Below are 20,638 nucleotides of genomic sequence, written 5' to 3' on the forward strand. Positions count from 1 at the left end.
CTGATCAAATCGATTTTATCAGTTATTTCATGCAATCATGAAACTGTGTTTCCGAAAATTGATACAAAAATGCAAAAGCAAGCCTATTATAGCATTGATCAATTTGTCCCATCTCTAACGTTTTTGCAAAATGATGTAACCTTGTAAGAACGTCGTTAATAATAAGGTTTATTTTAGTTTTTTTATTTATTTTAAAGCTGATTTTATATATTGATGTTGATGTATGTGTCAAGCATTGTATTAAAAAAATAAATTAACACGCCAGATACTAATGATTTTTCGTGTCAATATAAATAACTCCTTTGACGTCACTACAAAGTTATGTCGTCACTTTTTCTGACAAATGTCATTCTAATCAAGCTTTATTTTAAGGACTATAATTATATAATAACTACTGTAGTCGTACTCAATTATAAAATAACTGAGTTTTCTCCTAATTATTAAACATAACTATTAGTAGAGATTTGAGACGATTCGAGACTTGATAATTGAGACTTACGCACCTAATTTGAGACATAGTCTTAATTTACCTTTTAAAAAAAAATGCTTTCAATTATGGGAATTTTTAGTTTCACTCTTCCAACCTACGCCGAAAGTGTCAAACATGGCGTTGACTTGTTCACGGAAAAGTGCCTCACGAGATCGTATTATTAAATCGATTTAGATCAATACAGTTTTTTTACTAACAATAGAGTTTTAAGGCATGTTGTAATTCAGAAGTATATTTGAATTAAAAATCAATGTCAATTTCTCAATAAATACTACTTATGTCTAAATTTTCTCTTAACAGCAATTATACGCTCACAAGCAAAAACTTTGGAAGGACACTGCCAGAGTAGCAATGACACCACATGTAATATTATGTGCCGCGGAAGTTTCGTCTCAAATTTATTTTATTTTATTTGGGATTTTCACAGCTATTACATAAACAAAATAAGTGGAAAAATATTAACAATACTAGAGCCACTTAAAAAAATCCACTGTCGATCTAATGACACATAATATATAAGAAAAGAGTTTACGTAATTGTATGTGTGTGACGTTTGTATTCATGTGTAGGTGAATGTGTGTATGCGTAAATGAATGAGGGAGAGGGTACATGTGCGTGTGGGAATGAATGAGGGAGAGGGTGCTTGTGTGTGGGTGCATAAGTATAAAAAATAATTGCTTAAAACTTGTAATTATATTAAAAATGGCACAAGAAAGAGCTTGGTGAAAAGTTTGGAACCTTTTTGTTAAAATTCAAATCAAGAAAATGTTATAAATTGTATTTTTTTTAAAGTATGTTAAATTTCAAAACCGTATTCTGAAAAAAGGCATTTTATTTTAAAATTTAACTGATACACACAAATTGCATTCAAGTCTCATGTTGTATGCTTTTACGGTACATACTTATCTAAGGTGATTAAAACTCAATTGGAAATTTTTCAAATCCTAAGAGAAATGAATGCAATAACTTACCTAAAAAACTAGAAAAAAATCATTTCCTGTCATGCATTTTATTTTTAAAATCCATTCAAATCTTTACTGCACTATTTCATTGTTCCTGGACTGGCACCTGAAGCGTAAGACTGATCCCTCACACTCATGAAACATAATTTTAAACCACGCTGCATGTCATTTACCAGTGCCTTACCTTATGTACCACTGAGCGCGGAAAGAGGGATGATGTTTTTTAACATACGTTTTTTTTCATACATTGCAGCACGAGTGGGATGTTTGCTGCTGCTTGACTTCCCCAATGGGATGGGCTGCGAGGCTGTGGCAGCACCGGAGCAAGACGTTGAAGTGACCAGGGGCAGAGTGATATAATAATTATTTTTTTCAATGCAGGCCCTAATGTTCTCCACAATAAATGGTGCCAGTAGTATTATTTTCAATGAGGAAGTTCAGCCCTACGGGAAAATAGATACAAAAAAATGTTTTCCTACGCGTGCTAAAAATTAGAAATTTCATGAAAATATATATAAATTTTTTTTTATAAAGAATGAACTGCTTTGAACGACGTCACTAGATTTTCCGAATTCACCTATGGTAAGAGAGTTGTGATAGATTTCCGGTTTACAGTAAGTGAACTGACCAATCAGTAGAACCCATCGAGAAGAGTGCGAAGAGAACTTGAGACGTCACACGCTAAGTAATTTCAAAAATACACAAAATTATAGCACTGTAATACGATACATAAAAAAAATTTTTTTTTTGCTTAGTTTAATAGTTTATTAACAATTTATTTTTTTTAAGCTCATTAGTTAATTAACTTACGCGTTACAGATTCTTCTTTCGGCGTCGTGGTGTAGTTGACAGCGTGTTTGCCTACTATGCAAGAGGTCTCGGATTTCCCTTCGATTTTTCTTCGATTCCCGACAAGGTGGACATGAAATATTGATAAAAAATTATTTTTTGCACTATTACATACTAATAGTAATTCATAGTCCGGGGACTGAGACCTGAAGCGTAGGATTGATCATCATGTTTTCATGCAACAAAAATTATAGAAGATATGCTGCGATTGGTGTACCAAGGCAGCGCCCTATGCACCATTAAATGCGTAAAGGGAACGATGATTATAGTTCTTCTTTATTACATTCCGATCGCTTACTAACCTCGATCGGGTTGCGGTCCCGTGGCTAGTGTCTCGGACTCTCGGCTCAAAGGTCCGTGGTTAGGATCCCACTCTACCCCAACTTGATTCCCATTTTCTAATAGTGAGTTATTTACAACTCATTGAAAATGGCCCTCAAAATGAAAAATTTGGGTAAATCATAAGAACGCAAATATTCCTTTTTACTGTTCCCGGACTGGCACCTGAAGCGTAAGACTGATCACCTTACCATCATGTAACAGGTGATCGAACTACGCTGCATTTTGTTTACCAATGCAGTGCCCTATGTATCACTGGGCGCGGAAAAAGGGATGATGATGATGATGCGTTTTAACATACATTTTTTTTACGTTGCAGCACGAGTGGGATGTTTGCCGCTGCTAAACTTCCCCGATGGGATGGAATGGGTTGGTGCGAACCTGTGGCAGCATCCAAGCAAGACACTGAAGGGGTCAGGGCAGTGCGAATTCTTATTTTATAAGTTTTATAATATTTTCTTTTGCTTTTCAAAATTTAAGTCCGCCTCGTAGAGTTAAGGTCAGCATACTTGCCTGACTGGTCCGAGTCTCAGGTACGATTCCTGGCAAGGTCGACGTGTCGTATTTATTTAACCATCTCAGTACCAGCGTACGTACAGCATCTAAGTATGTAAAATTTCAAAACCATATTCTGAAAAGAAGCATTTTATTTTAAAATTTAACTTATGAAATTTAATTTATGGGGGTACACAAATAATATAGTTAATAAGAAACACTTGTACTTTTTTATAACATGTAATTTAATTATGTATACAAAAATAAACATTTTAACAAAAATTTAATTTGTATTTATTACATAAATTTTAACCATCACTAGAAATTAAGACCATAAACTTTTGGTTTTTTATTTTTTTTAAATATATATTAGCAATTCTATTTCATCAACATATAAATGAAGGATGATTTCTGCCATTCATGTAAATAATTTTATGTAGACTAGGATTTTCAGAAGATCCAAGTAGGAACAGTAGCCTCATAAAATCTCACACTATTCTCACTCAGAAATCTTCCTATATGATAAATCACCTCAGAGGTAGTAATAAAGGATGATAGGTAATAATTTATTTTTTAAATTTATTTATTTATTTATTTATTTTATTTTGGAAAGCCAACAGATTACAATGTTTATTAATTACAGTGTAGGTTAAATTATATATTAAGATCCAATTACAGGCCTTCTCGTAAGCTAAAAGATAAATATTACCAATAAGAAGTTAAGAATAGATATTAAATTTAGATATGTATGTACATTTTACAGTGCGGATAACATGATAATAAGTATACATACATATGCAGCGAGTATAACATTTGCGATAATTATTGAGCCTTATAAGAAGAACAACTTAATTGAAGAAAATAATAAATTATTATGAAAATAAAACTTTGTTATCAGTGTTACACAATTTTATTCTTTTACAAGAACACAACTATAGTTTCGGGAGAGTACTCCTCCCATCGACGGGTGATATGGTCGATGGGAGGAGTGCTCTCCCGAAACTATAGTTGTGTTCTTGTAAAAGAATAAAATTGTGTAACACTGATAACAAAGTTTTATTTTCATAATAATTTATAATGAAGTGTTACGAAGTGAATGCCGATTCAATTAAAGAAGAAAATAATAATTATAAAAATAAAAAATAAAAAACTCAAAAACTAAAATAAAATAAAGTGTTTATAGTAATTAACCAAATATCAAACTCACATACACATGTACATATCCATACACAATGTAACTGCACAAATAGGTATTTCGGTTAAATAAGATATTATATGTGTCGCCTACTTTCAAAATCCGCCAGATCCAGTTTTATCAGATAATTAAGTATTTACTCTACCGGAATGCTGACTGTGGATTTTATTGTTTAAAATACTAATATACTTGCAAACCCCTCTAGATTTCACGTAAAAAATACTAAAAAACAGCGTTGTATTTCAAACTCCGCTAGATCCATGTAACTTGCCTTCAGACCTATATCGGCCAATCAGAGAGCGGGTATATTTGATCACGTGGTCAAAAATTAAGATGGCTTCATTGTCAGTTTGTCTCTCGTAGTAGTGTTTTGTGCTCTCTTTATTTGTGGATTTTTAGTAAAAATAATGTCTGATTTGACAAAAAATGTGCACCAAGTTCCTCCCGAGGAAGCTAGAAAACGTTTGGTTAATAAAAACAACTGGAAAAGAGAAGTGGAACGTCAGAATCGGTGAGTCAAAAATTGCTTGTTATTTATATACAGCATGTTCCTCCTTTAGAATAATTACCAACATGGCGTTTTCTTAATAAAAACTTTATTAGGGATTTAAAAAAAAATTAAACTAACAAAACTTTTAACTGAAGCAAAACATTGAACAATCAATCTTTTTTCAGATATTCATCGAAACAGTTACCTAGCCTGCCAAAGTGTAAACACGCAAATAATAACACATTTAAATGTTTAACTGTTTCTATGCAAGAAGTATCCAGAATGCATCGCAATTTTTATAAATCTGCCAATAAAATTGATCAGGATAATTATATATTACAGCATTGCCGTACCAAACAATGTAAAAGAGTTCGGCTAAAATCTGGAACCAGAGGCCCTAAAACCATGAGTGTTGATTATTACATTACAATCATTAATCCGCGCAAGCAATTAAGAATATGCAAAACTGCCTTTTTGCAAATATTAAATGTTGGTAAAGATAGGGTAACTGGCGTGTTACAACGCTCTTTTAATGAAACAGGGAGCCTGGCAAAAGAAAAAAGGGGAGGAGACAGAAAAAGGAATATTTTTATCCAAAGACATCGTAGCGTTCACACATTTATCGAGTCTTTGCAAGCAGTTGAACCACATTATTGCCGTACTAAGTCATTAGTAAGATTATATTTACCGCCAGAGCTAAGCATTCGCAAATTGTGGACTATGTTTAACGAAGTAAACCATGATTTACAAGTTAAACAGTCATTTTTTAGGAAGATTTTTAATAGAAAATATAATGTTGGTTTTGGGTCACCCTTAAAAGACACCTGCTCTCGTTGTTCTGAATTGAGCATCAGAATTAAAAGTGAGACTGATGTGACAATTAAACAAGAACTGATCACTCAAAAAAGAATCCACTCACTAAAAGCAAAAGCTTTTTATGATATGCTGAGAAATAATGAGGACGAAGTTGTAACCATATCGTTTGATTGCCAAAAAAACAATCCATTGCCAAAACTTCCAGACCAAGCTGCCTACTTTAGCAGGCAAATTAACTTGTTTAATTTTACTGCTGTTGTTGGAACTTCTAAAAGCTGTCTGGACAATGTTCACACATATTATTGGAGTGAAACCGATAACCCAAAGGCATCAAATCAAATTTCAAGCGCTGTATTTCATTTATTATCAACAATTGAAATAAGTAATAATAAAAGAATAATAAGACTTTTTGCAGACGGCTGCGGCGGACAAAACAAAAATAGTACACTTATTGGCATGTGCAGTAAATGGCTCCAATCTTATGCGCCACCGCAAATCACAAATTTAGAAATTATTTTTCCTATGGTCGGACACTCTTTCTTACCACCTGATAGAGTGTTTGCCCAAATTGAAAAGGAAACGAAAAAAATGTCAATTATTTGTGATCCTCAAATATATGTTGATATATTCAGAAAACATGGAAAGGTTTATCATCTTACAGAAGACGTTAATGTTTACAATTGGAAAGATGAAACTTCTAGAGCATTTAAGCCACCAGGATCTTGGTATTTCAAATTCAACCAAACTAAAAGATTTTTACTGAAACGTGGAAGACAAAATGTGAGCGTGCAAGGAGAAGAAAATTACAAGCATGACTTTTGTCAACCAAAGTATGTCAATAAAAAAGGAAAAACTTGTAGTGAATTAGAGCCTTCAATATTAAGAAGGGGAAATAAAATTACACCAGTAAAAATTAAGGACGTAATTACATTGCTGACCAAGCACTATGGCGAAGATTGGCGTAATCAACCATCTTTACAGTTCTATAAGAACGTTGAACAAACGAACGAAAACTTCGCACAACATGAAGATATAGAATGCGTCCCGTTAGTGGAAACTGAAAATTTTGTATAAACTTGTATACTAATGTAAAACTTGTTTTTGTATGTGTTACTACATAATATTTTTAATTTTACCTAGAAATGTGTGTATATTACCTTTGCTTTTAGATTATTATGGTTAATATTGTATACCTTACCCATATTCTTTGATAAAATATTGTGTACTTTTATTTTGCTAATTAAATACATTGATACCTACTAAATTTTTCTTGTTATTTTGATGACACAAATAATTTTGGAGCAACCTGTATGGCCGAAATGACAATGATTGACAAATTTTAAGTTACTTGCGAAATCCGCCAGATCCTTGACTGTGATTAACAAAACCCGCCAGATCCAAAAGTGAATATCAATATCCGCTACATCCACATATATTTTTTAATTAACACATCTTTATTTTAAATACTGAAGAATTTTCGAGAAGAAAAAGGCAAAATTCTTAATTTCAAATTACTGTATTTTAAGATAGACAAATCTTTAAAACATAAATGTTACCCAGAGAATTTTGCATTTTTTGTAAAATCGACTTATATGGATCTGGCGGATTTTGAAGGTAGGCGACACATATAAGAGAATATTAAAAAACATATTTAAAAAAAATTAAAAATTAAAAAAATTAGTGAAACATAAATTGATTTTCAATTACTTTTCTAAAATTGTTGCATGTTATATTATTAATATCAATATGGTTAAATTTATTGTTATACAGATTGCAAGTTCTACATATATAAGAATTTTGGCAAGCATTAGTTTTATATTTAAAAATATGAAATTGGTTTTTGTTTGACATATAAATCAACATAAATATATAAAATCATGTTTAAAACTAAAAAAAACTAAAATAAACCTAATTATTAACAACGTTCTTACAAGGTTACATCATTTTGCAAAAACTTTGATGATTGAGATGGGACAAATTGATCAATGTAATATAAATACGTAAAATAAAAAATAATTTGTTTGATAATGTTCACGAAAAAAGTATAATTTTTTTATGAATAATTGTATTCAACACACTATAATAGGCTTATTTTTGCGTTTTTATATCAATTTTCGGAAACAGAGTTTCATGTTTGCATAAAAAAAAGCCATTGACAGGTCATTAGCCCTGTAGATGCCTAGACTTCTATATTACCTTTTCTTAAATGTTCTTCATCTCTGTTGTAATATGTTAATATAAACAGCTCCCCAGGGAGTTTAATCCAGTCCTTGTCTACAAAAATTTGGACAAACTCAAAATATTGTTGATAAAAAAAACTGGTAAAATCGATTTGATTGGTACATGATCAGTGATCAGTAATTTCCCATCACTATTGACATGAGTTTGACAGCTGTCATTTTAATCGAGCTAAATTTTAAGGACTATAGAACTCCATTTATTAGAACTCCAGTCATCTAGATTGTTAACAGGAAATAAAATAAAAGAGGTGTCATAATATTTTTTTAAAAAAGGGCGCTGGTGGCCGGCGCGTTTCTTCGTCAAAGCAATTACCTTTGATGGACACGCTTGGAACTCATTAATCTGGATAATTGGAGTTTTACATATAAGATGGAGGGATTAGTTTTTACATCTACACATAAAAAAATAATGTTTTAATATATTTGAACTATCAACCCCTACGAATAAGATTAACAATTTGAGTATATTTGAGTTACAGAGTGAAAACATTTGCATTTGCGTCTGTATTCCATTGTACACACTAACACTATTTACTGGATATTAAAAGAACAAGGAAGTGTCAAAAGTTTCAACTGCATCTGGATATTTAATACAATTAACTTCGTCTCTGTTGTAATACATAATTGTTATAATAATTAAGATATGGTCTATAAAGTATTTATTTATTAACGGACATTCTCCATTTATACAATTTATAGGGACATCGAGACAAGATCTGGACTGTTTATTTAGTGCTCGTTTAAATCGTTGTAAACTTAAACCAAAAAAGTCCAGATCTTGTCTTGAGTTAACAATACGACAAAGACGGGTCATTGGAGAATTAAGGCCATAGTTTGTTCTATGCTGATCGATGAACAGTAGTTCATTATTTCTCAATCTACGAGTCGGAATATTGAATTTTACTTGTCCCATTAATGATGGAACATCGATAATACCATTTAGTATGCCGAACATATATATGGAGTCAATATTAGTTCTACGTTTTTGTAGAAAAGAAATATTTAACATTGACTCTATTTCAGCATAAGAATAATTATCTCACTCTAGTTCGAGCATCCACGCTATTTTTCGAAGCAAGCGATGTTGGACTGATTCAATGTGATTTATGCGATTGACATAGAATGGAGACCAGACCACGGAGGCATATTCTAGAAGAGGGCGAACAGTTGAGTAATAAAGAGTTTTGATTGTACGGACATTAGTAAAATCAGAGGATATTCTTTTAGTGAAGCCAAGTAATTTCAGTGATTAATTTACTGTATTATCTATATGCTCGTTGTATTTATTTATATCTACGCCCAATGGGCATTTTTAGGGACAGATTTATACATAGAAAATTATTATAACAAAATTAGAAAGACTCAATGGTTTATAGTGGACTTTGTGGGAGTGGAAGCGGGAGAGAGATGTTTATAATTGAATTTGATTCAGTGATCGTTTGAAAGAAGACAACTTGTTATCAAAGAAATCAAGACTGGTATGTTTGTTGGCAGACCTAAGAATTCTGGGCATAGGGGAATGAAAACCATAGTTAGTTCTATGGTTATCGGTATGAAAGAGTAAGTTTTGTCTGAGGTTTCTAGTTGGGATATTTAATTTTATTTAGTTCAGTATGTCAGTAAGTATGAAGTAAAGTAATTAATAAAGTAACAAAATAACATTCAATAATAAAACAAAACATCAAAATATAATACCTTGTCCCTATCGATGTTCAGATATTGTATATCATTTGATACGTATCCCCACTATATACAAACATTTAGACAAACTCAAAATATTGCTGACAAAACTTATTGGTCCAAGAAAAATAAGTTCTTTCAGGTGTTTTCCAGTGGTAGGAATAATTAGGTAGAATCTCATTTACATCAACTAAGATTGCAGTAATTTCACTTCACAAAATCAACAGATGGAAGAATTTAAATTTATTTCAACAGAGAGGGAAAAAGTTTTCGAGAAGGGAATATGGAAGTCAAGGCATTTTTAGGGCTTATGACCTGTCATTGGCTGGTTTAAGTGGCCACTTTACACACTGTGTAACATTAACCATTCTGCCCATGTTTGAACATCCACATTTCCTCAACTCTTCCATCGGTTGACTTTTGTGAAGTAAAAGAGCTGAAACCTTTATCACGTGGGTGAGATTCATCCGGCTGAACCAAATCACCTACTAGGCAACGCCTGGAAACAATTTTCCAATTTTTATACTTCTTCTTTTACCAGGTAGTAATTCAACAAGCAGATAGACGAGTTAGACCCTTCACGTTCACCGAGACACCCTTCAGTCGAAGCCGATTACTCGTAAAGGTTACACGTCCATTATTCTTAGTCAGCGTAACATCTGTTTTCAAACTTTCTTTCATTGTATAAGTGATAAAAATTCACAAGTATTAATATAGATTTTTCCACGTTAGGTATGTATCCTACTTTTTGAGTAAATCTATTTTAATATACAGTTGTTTTAAATGTAAAATGATGGAACCAAATTCGCATTAAAATGATACAGTGATTTTTTAAAACATAAATAAACATTTAGAGGTTTAGTAATAAATTGATCGGGGCATCTCGAAAATAACTAAAATATTCATAAAGCGTACACTTGTGTTCCCAATTTTCTTGTATGGCGCAGAAACGTGGACAATTTAAGTACGTGAGCAGGAGAGAATAGATGCCTTCGAGATGTGGTGTTGGCGTCGAATGCTGAGAATACCATGGACAGCCAGAAGAACAAATGAACGCAGTTATGCAGAAAGCAGCCAGTCCACAATTTTGAAAAAATTAGATATTGATGTTATCGGGTGCAGTAGGTCAATTTTATATCCTGCTAAAAACAGTAAGACCACTTTCATACAAAAAATTGTTTTAATCACCTTTTGAAAATGGTATACATCACAAAAACGGCATTTCTCAATTTGCAGAAAACACCTACAGCACTAGAAAAATCTTAACGAATTTTAAAAATTATTAAAACTGGTCAAACATATAATTAGATTCTTGTTTGTAATATAAAAAAAAGTAATATCTTCGTTGTTTATCATTTGTCAAAGTCAACTGTTGTGTATATTTGTTTATTCACTCATTTCACAAAGGTGCTATTATCTCAGTTTCACTTTTTATGGCTGGCTGCATTCTGTCTCTATACTGGAAGAATTCAACATAAAAGTTCGCCTATCGGCCATATGCTGCCAACGTATGCTGCAGTTCTTCGGTCACATAGCTAGGCGTGACCCAGAAAATCTGGAGAAAATAATAATCACGGGCAGTGTGCCAGGACGAAGAAGCAGAGGCAGAGCTGCAGCACGATGGATCGACCAGGTGAAAACAACCTCACGGGCGACCCTATATGGAGCTGTGGAGAGGGCGCAGAGCCGTGAAGAGTGGAGACGCTTTGTCAATGGAATGGCTAATGAGAGAACCAATGATTACGACCCTCAGAACTGAGGAACGACAGAGAAGAGAAGAATAATGAATTGAGCTAATGTATTAATTGATTTAAAATCAATTATTATTCTAGTTTATGTTTATATTTTAATTTTTTGCTTCATTTAAAAATAATAGCATATTTCAAACGATCGATAATAAAATAAAAAATGCACTGATTTTGTATCTTATTCTGTTGTTATTTTTTTTCACTTTGTTTATGACAAGACAAGACAATAATTAATTATGATTTTGAAGAAAAATTGAGAAGATGTACGATTTAGACATCTTTACGACTCAGCTCTCTGCTACAAACGGAAGCTGAGTCTTATAGATTTTAATGTTTAGTATTACTAATATTATTATTGTTATTATTGGAGCACATAAGGAAATTTGCTTATGTGTGCCCTACTTCAAAGTTTAAAGTTACTGTAATATTAGTATCATTTAGCCTCTTTGAAAATAAACAGAAACAATTAATACTAAACTAGGTACTACCAGAATACACACTACATAAACACCACATCTTATACACATCACTCCATACACCTCACTCCACGCACTACATTTCATACTCACAACAATAAAAACACAATCACTAGTAAATTCACACAAAGCACAAATTTTTCTTACATCTTGTTGTACTGTTAGATAGTTGTTTCATATATTGTGTTGTGTACGTAATTGGTGCTGTGTTAGGTTTATTTTTTGTTCGTAATATTGTCTAGATTTATATTAACATAGCACTGTGTGCACAACATTAAATTTAAACAAATAAACAAATGATTATAAAGAGCTCCAGAGAAGAAAAATTGGAGGATCAAATTGATTTTCTACGGAAAGAAATCGTAAAACGGACAGGGTGTGCTGGTGAGTTAGAGAAAAGTATCTCGAAAATTTTAACTCGCTTTAAATTTGAATATAAATCACGGTGGCAATCAATTCACAGATGAACGAAATATTTCTAAACATAAATAAAACGTGGCTTGAGACATCGATTTCCTTCATTCGTGGAGAGTACCGAAAGGATGAAGCGGCGAAAAACCATTGATCTGAGAAATTGTACGCCTCTGCCTCAGTTACTTTACGCCACACAAATGGAACTCAGAGCTGCAGAACAGACAGATGCTTCAAAGTTAATGAGATGCGGGATCTCGGGGTTCTACTTGACAATAAGTTAACGTTTGAGGCACATGTCAACTCAATTGTGAAAAACTCATACCAAATGTTAGGTTTCCTCTTCCGTATAGGGAGAGAATTCAATCATGCGCGCACTCTTAGAACTCTTTACTTCACATTTGTTCGAAGTCAATTAGAATTCGCATCTCCCGCTTGGAGCCCTCAATACAAAAAATACATTAACCGAATTGAATCTATACAGTCAAAATTTTTATCGTATTGCAATTTTAGACGGTTGACTCAGAATACAGGTCCAGATGAGTCTATAAACTTACCTAAACTCCAAACTCTCCAAACTCGAAGGAACATGGCTGATGCCATTTTTATGTATAAAACGTTGAATAACATGATAGATTGCCCTAAGATTCTGTCACTTATTAATTTTAGAGTCCCAGTAACGCAGACCAGAAACCAATCTCTTTTTAAAATTTCTAAATGTAAAACTAAATCTTTTCAAAATTCATTTGTAAATAGAACCTGCCATATGTATAATCAAAAATTAAATTGTATTGATATTAATAATATATCTTTAACTTCCTTTAAAAGTGAAATTTCCAAAAATAATTCAAGTTATGATGTTGCGCCTTGAATCCGCAGCCTATATTATGCAGGTGATGTGCAGTTCTGTATGTAGGCAGTAGGCACATAATAAATGAACACTGTATGGTCAACTATAGTTGTATTATTTATTGTAATGTGCAACTGTGTGACCAATATTCATTTACATTTCTAGTAATATTATAAGTTTTGTATGATTAGTTATTTTATGTTATGTATAATTTTTATGTGACAACATTTACAATAACAATATTATGTGGAAGCCTCTAATTGGACTTTATGATATGTATTTATGGTATAATTGATTCTTATAAATGTATAAATGTCTGTTGGCTTTCCAATGAAATAAAATAAAATAAAATAAAGTGAGTTTAAGGTATTATAACTGATCCATCAGGTTCGAGTAAATGTAACCAAACTTACAAGGAGTCCGATTGCATGTCAGGAGAAGATGGATTAGCTCTTTTAATAGAAACGGGCTTATCTCGGCACCAGTATAATACAATAAGGTCGAAATCTCAAAAAATATACCCTTATAAAATTGTACAGGCCGAAAAAAAAAATGTTAAGTGGCTATATTGAAAAGACCAATGTAACTAAATACTTAGGACTATTTATTGACTCCAAACTTTCATGGAGCTACCAATTTGAGCATGTAAAATCAAAAATAGCACCCGTAACTGGCGTATTGTATAGACTTAGAGGCTTGCTTCCTCATTCCGTTTTGTTTGCCGTCTACTACGCTTTGATTCATTCCCACCTATCTTATTTATCATGCATATGGGGTTTTTCCAGCAAAAATCAGATCTCGGAAATACAAGTTCTTCAAAACAGAGCTCTAAGAAACATTCTTGGACTTAAACGGGATTCCCATGTCAAGGATATCTACCGACAAACAAAGATACTTCGTTTCAAGGTAATGAACGCATTCTAATGGCTGCCGCAGCCAGGAATTCTTGGCTGCCTAGTGTGCGGTATCTAATAAGCCGTCGTATGTAGTATTGGCTGCCGCAGCCAGGCTGCCTAGTGGGCGGGGAGCCTTACGTAGTATTGCCGTACCGCCCGTACCACTGATGAGATCCTTCTCAAACAATTTGTTGGGTTCGATCACGCCATGTCTTTCTTGGTCTTCTTTGTTCATTCGTCTACCTCATAATTAATATTTATGTATTTATTTTATTAGTGGTTTAGTGGTGGTATTTCAATTTTATTTATTCATATATATGTACATTACAAAATAGAATATCTTAATTCACACATATAGAAATAATGAAAATAAAAAGGTAAAATTAGGTTTTTATAAAAATAACACCGGTATAAATATCCAGAAAATAATATGTTAAAAAAGTAAGAGAATCTTGTAACGACAAACTCCCTCAGAGACATGAAAAATTACAAACGTTTATTAAGGAACAATGAAAGACAATCAGACATGCATACACATAAGATATTTAATTTTGCTAAACCCGTCACCCTTTATAATAGCGCACAGCATGTGTTATAAAAAGGATACAATATTATTAAGGTTTTTGTATTATAATACAATTTATGTTATTAATAGTGGTGTTTAAATATACCTTTGTATTAAAACAAATATCATATCAATATTAATTATAATAATAGTAAACTCTATAAATGTCTAGACTTTTAATGATATTATCTTCTAAAAAAAAATCTCATTCTCTTTTAGAACATCTGTAAATAATTTAACCTTTATAAGTTTATTTTTTTCAGATTATATTAAACCAGTAAAGCGGATCCTTCGAAGAATGATATCGATTGGCTCTTTAAATTTATGCTGTAACGGAGTATATGGATATTAAACTATAGGATATATTCATGATCTGCTTGCAGGTGGGACACGTTGTTTATTAAGTAATTCAAGTTTTTTTTTGCACTAATGAAAATTCTTATTTTAAATTGTAATTTACTAAAAAATTAAAGATGAGTGGTACTTAAATTCACAAATATGGAATAATCAGTAGCAAGATTTGTCACTACACCTTTACGACTGATATCTTTATTATAAAGATAAATCTAAATAAAAAAGGATACAGTACTTCAGTTATTATTATATAAATTGTAATATGTATATTTTTATAGTTAAGATACTAGTCTGGGCATTAAAGATGCTGTAAAAGCAATGAAACATCACTACCTACACAGTTATTATACATTTGTATATTTAAATATCAATCATCATTTATTTCTGTATTAAACTATTTATTAGATTTGCTTTAAAAATTACCCAATTTGTTATTTTTTCAATTGTTTTTTAATTACCAAACAGATTAAGAGTCAAAGTACATTACAATTTTTTTATAATAAAGTACTATTAAAATATCTTGTATTAGTTTAAATTTCATATTATATTAAATATTTTCTCTACAGCTTAAAAAAATACAAAGTTATACCATTACATATGACACCGCTTATATCATTTTGAATATTTAGAATTAATCAACTTACACATATTTGAATTGCAATATCATAATCACAATACCTACACACAACTTAAAAAATATTACCTTTACTGCATAATATTTTTCTCTGAGATATAAAACATATAAATCACAAAATATAGCCTTCAAAGTTTTCTTTTTAAAAGGTTTAACAATATGCGGAATAATTAAGATGTTTGATTCTTGCGTGTACTGATGATTTGTACTATATACAAAAATATGTATATTGGCAGGTTTATTGCAATACCTGATGAATATCTTACAACTAACCTGAATAAGATATATTTTACTATTTTAAGTGCTTATTTTAGTATGTCATTCTGTAATAAATATAAATGTAATTGAAAATGTATTGTCAATTATATAATTTTTGTTTTTTTTATTTTTAGCAAAGAGGAAATATCAAATGTTGCAATTTGGTGTCAATATTTAACACCTTTACGATCATCTGAGAAAATGGGAGTAAACATGTGGCAGAGCAGAAAAGCGTACTACAGAAATGAGCCTACAATAACTACATCAACCACTCAAACCTTTTCTCACAAATGTAGAGCATTAGCTAAAATTCTAGTTACTTTTTTGTAGTTCTTTTTTATTATTTTATACCTAAAGACTTTTACATATAAACTACAGTGCAAGTACTGTTATTGAAAAAATATTTTTGTGTTTTAGTTTCCTCTTCACACGTAATTAAAATATAGTCATATCTCACACATAAATATTTAAACACATATTTCAAATATAAGGAACCTTAATGTGATCACTTTTCACCGGGAGAAATAAGGGAAATCCAAGAGCAAATAAAAGTTGTAAATAAAGAAAGAAAATCATACCAGAGGTGTAGAGATCCAAATCTTAGAATGACCAAACAAAAGTCTATGAAGATTTAAAGACCAATCTGGGAAAAAAGATAGCCGCATCTAAGAGGAAATCATGGGATTCACTCTGTGAAAATTTAAGCGAGGACGTATTTGGCGAAGCGTACCAAATCATTAAAAACCAATTAAAGATACCTAGTCCAAGATGCGACTTATCTTTGGATAAAAGAAAAGAAGTGTTTGGACAACTATTCATCACCTAGGGACAGCAAGTTGCAAAAGGTACAGGGGCTGGAGATGCGTAGTGATTGGGACACAGTCAGCGAGTACGGAATAAGGAAGGCGCTAAGCAGAATTAAGATTGGAAAATCACCTGGGCCTGATACTGTCCCACCGGATGCAGAGAAGAGTATTTTAGAGGAAAACTTGGCTTACTTTCAAGCATTCTTTAGCGGGCTTTTAGGAAATGGAGAGTTTCCTGTTACTTGGAAGAGCGCTAAATTGGTTCTCATGGAGAAATTAGGTAAAAATACCAGTTATGAAAAGGAGTACAGGCCCATATGTCTTTTAAATGTAAATGCCAAGCTGTATGAAACAATAATAAAAGGGAGATTAATTACTGAACTAGAAGAAAAAGCAGGACTTAATGAAAACCAATATGGCTTCAGAAAAGGAAAATCAACAGTAGACGCGATAGAGAAGGTCGTTTCCTTGGCTAGAGAGGCAAAAAGGGAAAGACGGCTGAATGTCTTTTTTTAGTTTTAGTCGATGTTAAAAACGCTTTTAATACTGCGTCTTGGCCTATCACTATAGAAAAGTTAAAGAAAAAGGAGGTGAGCAACTATCTGGTAAATGTTCTAATAGACTACTTAACGGACAGAATAGTGTGAATTAAAAGAGGTGTTGGAATGAACACATGGAGGTGTTCCACAGGGGTCGGTCTTGGGTCCGACCCTGTGGAACAATTTGTATGATGACGTGATGACGGCGGAGGTTCCTGAAGGAGTAAAGCTGGTGTGTTATGCGGACAACCTTGCCGTCTCGGTAACAGCGAAAACCGAGACAGAATTGATCGTCGTCATGATCGGAATATAATGAAAGATCAAATAATTGGCTGCCATAGGGTTCCAAAAATGAACTCTCAATCGCAGAAACCGCGCAATATAATTATTTCTTTATCCAGTACTCGAAAAAGAGATGAAGTCTTATCTGCAGTGAGAAAATTTAATAAAAACTCGCCCCTGGGCAAACTTAACACTCACCACATGGGCATAATGGATATAAAAATTCCCGTGTACGTTGCGGAGCATTTAACCTCAGCAAACAAAGACCTACATGCCGCAGTACGACGTGCAGTAAAAGACAACGATTTCAAGTTTGTTTGGATTAGGGACGGGAAGGTGTATGTGAGAAAAAACGAAAATTCCCCTGCAATGGTTATTCGATCTCAAAATTGTATAGATAAGCATATTTGTGTCAAAACTTAATTTATTAATTTTCCTTTATTTTTTATTTCATTCTTAATTCTACGCATGTTCTAAATAAACTTAAATCACCTTCACTTCTCACAAAATTTTGAGGATTTTTTATGACAACCTAAGAGGTATTCGCACAAAGTTGGAAGAAATATCACTAGAAATTCTTAACCAAGATTTCGATGTTCTATGTTTCACAGAAACATGGTCAAACTCATCATATAATAGTGAAGAATTCATAGATAATCGCTACAATGTCTTTAGACGTGACCGTGAGTCATCATCTTCTTCAAAAAACATGGGAGGCGGGGTGCTTTTGGCAAAAAAGAATCATTTAGTGGTAACAGAAAAGAAATCCTGGGAAACCAATGCTGAGGATTTATGGGTAAGTCTTAAAATGTCCGAGTCTGATAACAAAAAGTTTAATATTGGGACTGTTTACTTACCGCCCGATTTAAATACAGAAACGTTCTCGGAATACCTTGATGATTGTCAAAAGATATGTTCTTTTAATGACCACAACACACACACATTAATTTTGGGTGATTTTAATACGCATAATATAGAGCACGTGTTTACTAACTCACAAAACACAAATCTTAATCCCATTAATATTTCGATTAATTACAAAACTGAAAAACTCATAGAACTAATATGCTATGGGGGTCTTACTCAATACAACTACATGCATAATCATAATGGTAGATTGCTTGACCTTGTTCTTTCGTCCTCTTCTAACATAACTGTAGATCAATCGATGCATCCTCTTGCTCCTGCTGACAACTATCACCCTCCTCTTGAAATAACCCTCTCGATAGAACGGACAAACAATACGCTGAGGAATACTCAGGATGATGCTCCTAAATACAATTTCTATAAATGTGACTTTGTTAGTTGTTCTACCGTTTTATCGATGATAGACTGGTCTTGCCTAACCGACCTCGATGTAAATGATAGTCTTAAGTGCTTCTACAACAGATTGTGGGAAACTATTGACATTCATACACCGAAAAAACGGCACTACTCCAAATCGTATCCTGAATGGTTTGATACCCCACTTATCAAACTTATCAAAGAAAAATATAAATTTAGAATACGTTTCAAAAAATATGGAAACCCTAGGGACTACGAATCTTTTGGACTTTTAAGAAAAAGAGCAAAAAAACGTATACGAGAATGCTATAATTCTTTTATCACTTCTGTCGAAGAATCGATAAGTAGTAACGTGAATAGGTTTTGGTCCTACGCTTCCTCTAAAAAAGTATCCAATATTATCCCAAAGGCTATGCACTTTAATAACGAACAAGCTAGTGATGGTCATGAAATTTCTAAACTATTTTCCGACTTCTTTAGCTCCGTATTTTCTCGATCAAACAGTCCGCATAATAGTAATGACCCATCAGATCAAGTACATTGAATGTGTTTTCATTAACTGGTATTTACTTCACAGAGTCAGATATAATGGGAAAAATGAAAAACTTAGACGTTAAAAAAGGACGTGGACATAGTGGCATTCCACCAGTATTCGTTAAAATGTGTGCTTCGAGCTTAATAAAACCATTAAATATAATTTTTGACAAATCTTTAAAAAGTGGAGTCTTTCCAGAACTCTGGAAAATAGCAAATGTTACCCCCTATCTATAAAAATGGTGATAAATCCGACATTTGTAACTATCGTCCAATATGCATTTTATCTTGTTGTAGATCTCAACAGTTGCACAATATCTAGTAATGATGTTTTCCTTTCTATGAACAAATTAACCAGTAAAAAGACTACTGGGCCCGATGGCATTCCAGATGTATGTATTATTGAAAAATTGTAGCGACACTCTCGCAAAACCGATTTCATACATATTTAATCTTCCTCTGTCATCTGGTGAGTTTCCATCCTTATAGAAAATAAGTTACATAAGGCCTGTTTTTAAATCAGGCGATAAATCTGATGTTAGTAATTATAGGCCTATTTCAACATTATCTTGAATGCCTAAAATGTTTGAAGCTATTATTGCTAGCAAAATCATGCCCATGTTTAAGAATATACTGATTGATGAACAGCATGGATTTAGATCTTCCAGATCAACCACCTCTAACCTGGTAGATTATACCCAGGTTTTTGTCAAAGCACTTGAGGATGGTCAGCAGATTGACATTCTCTATACTGATTTTTTCAAGGCATTTGACAAAGGACAAAGTAGATCAAAAAATTCTCATCTATAAATTACATGCCTTGGGAATAAGAGATCCATTACTCTCATTTATTAATTCGTATCTTTACTGGTAGGAAACAAAATGTTCGGATAGATAACTATTTGTCAAATAGTGTTGATGTTACATCGGGTGTACCTCAGGGTGCCCATTTGGCACCCATGCTTTTCAATTTGTTTATTAATGATGTTGCTGAATCATTCTCTAACTGTAGCTTTAGGCTCTTTGCGGACGACAACATAATTCTCAAAATAATTCAAACTTTACAAGACTGTTTTCTTCTTCAATCGGACATTAACTCTTTTAACCAATGCACGGTGGTCCCCCCGTAGGTCACATATAATATTTCTAGTTTATGCGTGAGGCAATGAATTATTTTCTTATGGCTATTTGGATACGTCATAATAAGAATTACAACAGAAATGTCAAATTTTAGTATCAACTATTATTTCTAAATATTTCATAGATTTATTTTGTTACCATGTCTTCTGAAATAAGATACCGATTGACTCAATTATCATTAACTTATTTATTGGCTACCGCCAAATCTGTAAATGACGACAATACACTAGAGGATTTTAAAATACAATATACTGACTTAGAAAAAATCAGAAGCCATATTAGTGTCGAAGCTTCTAAAAAGGCTG

At 32.6% G+C, this 20,638-nt stretch overlaps 1 long non-coding RNA gene across 1 annotated transcript in view; it reads left to right on the forward strand.

Moving 5' to 3' along the window:
• The window catches only part of LOC148275976 (uncharacterized), a 52,298-nt gene extending 32,289 nt beyond the window's left edge, over positions 1-20,009 (forward strand). The window contains exon 2 of the long non-coding RNA XR_015823896.1: positions 1,706-20,009. This is a non-coding gene — a long non-coding RNA (uncharacterized LOC148275976). The remainder of the gene's footprint in view (positions 1-1,705) is intronic.
• Positions 20,010-20,638: the final 629 nt, after the last annotated feature.

The sequence above is a fragment of the Micrasema longulum genome, unplaced genomic scaffold (assembly GCF_059751315.1).
Source record: "Micrasema longulum isolate JH-2025_06_02 unplaced genomic scaffold, ASM5975131v1 h1tg001308l, whole genome shotgun sequence".
NCBI lineage: Eukaryota > Metazoa > Arthropoda > Insecta > Trichoptera > Brachycentridae > Micrasema > Micrasema longulum.